The sequence below is a fragment of the Odocoileus virginianus genome, chromosome 3 (assembly GCF_023699985.2).
Source record: "Odocoileus virginianus isolate 20LAN1187 ecotype Illinois chromosome 3, Ovbor_1.2, whole genome shotgun sequence".
Taxonomy (NCBI): Eukaryota; Metazoa; Chordata; class Mammalia; order Artiodactyla; family Cervidae; genus Odocoileus; species Odocoileus virginianus.
The window spans coordinates 30,147,769-30,152,342 of record NC_069676.1 but is presented as its reverse complement, the minus strand read 5'-3'; positions in this window follow the sequence as shown (position 1 = coordinate 30,152,342).

Sequence of the window (4,574 nt, the reverse complement as noted above, 5' to 3'; positions counted from 1 at the left end):
AGCTGCAGGTCTTAAAAATTGAGGTGCTCAGTGCGGGGCTCAAACCCTTTGTTCCACAGGGAGAAAAGCTCGTGATTCAGTTCACTCCAGATTGTGGGTCTCTGCTCTATGGGTGGCGTTTATGGTGAGACTGTGTCCCCCCCTCTCCCACCAGCTTCCCTGTGGGCTTCCTCTTATTAGCCTATGCAAATGAGTTGCTTGGTTTTTAGCTTTTCTTCAGAGGAAGTTGTTAAGTATGTAGCTACAGATTTGGTGTGTTTGTGGAAAGAGATGAGTCCAAGAGCCACCTGGGACTGCTGCATCACCATCTTGTACTAGAACCTCCAACAACCACAAACAAATTATGTTTAACAATTAAAAGAGTAGGTGTTTAGGCTTATTCCCAAAGTATGATCTGAAACTAAATTTTCATTGTATTGTTCTTCACACTTAAATTGATTTACTCTCTGCAATCTCTCTTGGTAGTACTTAGAGTATCCTGTAACATAATGAAGAAAATTAGTTTGGCACGCATGATTTGAACTCCTGAAAATGAAGACATTGTACATGAGAATAATCCAGCTAAGACTCAGATCGCCAGTTCTTGTGGGGTGTGAGGCACTAATGTATAGAAACCTGGACTCTTTCAAAGTCTTTTAAAATACATGCTGATTGCTGCAAGCTGTAAATTATTTAAAACTGTAAATAGAAAGCTACTCTCCAAACATCTAACAATAAAATCCATTAAGAATGAATGTTAAAAATTACAGTTATTCATTTTGTGAGTATTCTTAACAGTACACAGTGATATATCTGCTGTAGTCTATGGAGAACCTCTAAAAGATTTTACAAAGATGTGACATAACCAGGAGTGCTATTTAGCAGGATAACTGGTAGTAATTAGCAGGATAACTGGTAGGGAATGAGGCTAGGGAAGATGGGGCACAGACCAGAAGAGAAGCCCAAATTTTCCTTGAATTAAGTTTATTTATTCTCTTCAACTTAAGTTAGGTTTACTTTCCAAATGATTTCACTTGCCTATCACTGGATCTTCTTTCATCCTCTTCAAGAGGGTAGCTTTGCTGTCTCTACAATTCAGTATTAATTTTGCAAAATCTATTAAACAATCTTCAGTTCCATTGAAAAGCACAACTTATACATACTGTTGGAGTTGAGAATGTCAGTGTAGGTAATCTCCGCTTCCTTGCAGTTGCTTTTAGAGTACAGTGTGTTACATTTGCATGCCCCTCCCCCCTTGCTGGCCCAACTTCATGTAATTATCAGGTTTATTAACATGGGTAAGAAATTCTTTTCATTTACTAAGTGCTCACTCTGGAACATGAATCGTGTTGAGCACTAGCAAGAAACAGATTACCAAAAAAGATACAGTTGATATTTTAATGGAATTTAAAATCTAGTTGGAGAGAAATACGTTGAACATGTAATTTCACCAGTTAACAAAAAAAGTACAACGGTACTAAGTTCTGTACAGAAATGTATGCAATATGTCCAGACCATGTATCCAGTGAATCTTACTCAGTGAGGGAAGTAAACCTAGGAATAAGATCTGAAGGGTGACTAAATTGGTAAAGTGGCAAAATCATGGTCAAAGCAGTAAAAGGGTCATGAAAATAGGATGTCAGACCACCTGAAAACAATTAGCTTGGAGCAAAGGGTGAAAAAGGGTAGCACAGGGGGAACTGGTGAAATAGAAGCCACATCTTACCTAGTAAAGCAGAAAACAAACATCATGAAAGGTAAAAATAGTAAGTATGTAGAAGTAATAGCATGTGTATCTGCTGTAACAAATGTGGGTTTAATTACTGAAAAGACTAAAGCTGATCCCACTCCTTCCCTGCCATACAAAGGTTTTATTTCTACTCCCAAACAAAATAATGCGTATAGTTGCACAATAGAACAATGGGTTGAATTATGTCTGACTGAATGCAAACCAGCATGATTAAGAGAGAGCTCACTTCCTTCTTAAGGAAACTCGCTAAAATGTGTTCACACGATATTTTGGTCTATTTGTTCTTGTTCCAACTGGCCACACCAGCATAAGGCCACACCAGCATAATGTAATGGGACATTACAGAGGCTGGGGAGAATGAATGATAGTGTACACAACTGTCTAATTCTGCCACAAGACATTAGAAATGTACCAATTCATCATGCCGTGAATTGAGTGTTGGAGCTTCTGTTTTGCTTATTTTTTAAAAATGTGTTTATTTCATTTTTGGCTGTGCTGGGTCTTTGCTGAGCACGGGCCTTTTCTTGTGGTGAGCGTGTCTACTTTTTATTTCAATTCTCGGACTTACCGTTGCAGCACCTTCTCTTGTGGAGCACAGGCTCTAAAGTGCCTAGGCTTCAATAGTTGTGGTTTGTGGACCTAGTTCAGGGGCATGTAGGATCCTCTCAGACCAGAGATTGAACCCATGTCCCCTGCATTGGCAGGTGGATTCTTAACCACTAGATTGCCAGGGAAGCCCTAAGTTTTGGAGATATTAGATACTAAATTGTATGCAAAACTTAGGAAATAAAATTTTCAACTCATCTCCAGGAGCAAAATAACATAGTCGAGTCATATCCTGTGAACATTTAGTTTTTATGAATTCTACTATACTCATGTCTATCCCTTTCTGTAAACATATACCCAAGATTGGTAATGATATGGAAAAACCTCTATACGTCTCCTGTTGTGAACATCTCATCACACTAATTGTGATTCTGGTCCAGAAGATAATGTGCATTTATCGATGATATAAGAGATTTTGACTTTTGGAGATTTTTACACTTCATTGTTGTGGTATTCTAATGTGTTGGTTAGTACAATTTATCAGTACCTCATTTGTGCATACCTTAGAGTGTTTTATCAGTTGTTTTTTGGAAAAGCGGAACATTGGAATTTGAGGTCTCAAATGGTTTTTGTTAATAGGCACCTGAGTTTGGGTGACTCATTAATTTATGCTGATTCTAGGAAAGCATTTTATTTTATTTTATTTTTTGGTTTGAGCATAGCTAAAGAGATGTTTTCTCGTTGGTTCTGAGTCGTGTCTGACTCTTTGCGACCCCATGGACTGCCTGCTCCTCTGTCCATGCCAAGCTCCTCTTGTGCTGCCAAGCTCCTTTGTCCATGAAATTCCCCAGGCAAGAATGTTGGAGTGAGTTGCCATTTCCCTTCTCCAGCGGCTTTTCGGACCCCAGGGATCAAACCTGGGTCTCCCGCATTGCAGGCAGATTCTTCACTGTCTGAGCCACCGCGGAAGCCCTAGAGAGATGTTTGTTCATTGGTTGTGGTGACAAGGTTCAGATATTTCAAAGGCTTTAATGGAGGGAATCAATACACCATAAAATTAAAAAGTAGATATTTAAGAAAGTAGATTTATGGGTTATCATAGAAAATGTAGGTCCCCATAGATGTGTACACTTCCCTAACAAGTCAGAGACATTTTTGATCCTGTACCAGTTACGAATGCATGCAATAACAGCCATTAATAAATGTACTTGAGATAATTTGACATTTAGAGGTGAAAAATAGAGCATGTTATGGTATGCAGTGTCATCTGTTAGTGAGAGGGTAGTCCACACTTTCCAAGTGATGGCAGTCTTTTTAATCATAAAATAAAGCTAATCTGTAAATGACAATTTAACCAACCACAGTGAGCTTTCTACAACATGGAAACATGTGCTCTGTTAGCTCCCTTCCTTTCTCTGAGGAAGTATTTAAATATTTCAAAAGTGTTTTTTACTTAATGTATAGATTGAATAGTCAGTTTGCTAACCTGATATATTTTTCGGAATCACTTTTTGTTCCTATATTGAATGCAAATAAAATATCGAGTACATTTTTATAGTCTCTTTTTATTATAATTTATTTATTTTGGAAGGTGCTGGGACCTTGCTGCTGCACAGGCTTTTTCTCTAGCTGCAAAGAGGGGCTACTCTCTAGTTGCAGTGCTCAGGCTTCTCACTGTTGTGGCTCCTTTTGTTGCAGAGAACAGGCTCTAAGCACCTGGGCTTTAGTAGTTGCAGCACATGGGCTCAATAGCTGTGGTTCCTGGGCTCTAGGACGCATGCTCAGTAATCAGTAGTTGTAGCACATGGGCTTGTTTGCCTCGTGGCATGTGGGATCTTCCCAGATCAGGAATGGAACTCCTGTTTCCCGCATTGGCTGGCAGAGTCTATACCACTGAGCCACCAGGGGAGTCCCTAGAGTAACTTTTCAATGAAACATGAAAATAAGACTGCACAAGTGAGTATCACTGAGTGCATTAACAATTTCTTTGGCAGATTATCAGGAAGGAAGTATGCAATATGTTACCATAATCTAAAGAAATAATCTTTTTTCCTTGAAGTATATTTGATTTACAATATCTTACTGCTCTCTGCTGTAGAGCAAAATGACTCAGTTTTACACACACGCATCCGTACATATATACATATATTCTGTTAAAAATTATTTTCCATTATAGTTTATCCCAGGAGACTGGATATAGTTACCTGTGCTATACAGTAGGGCCTTGTTTATCCTTTCTAAATGTAATAGTTTGCATCTACCAACCTCAGATTCCCAGTCTATCACTCTCCCTCCCCTT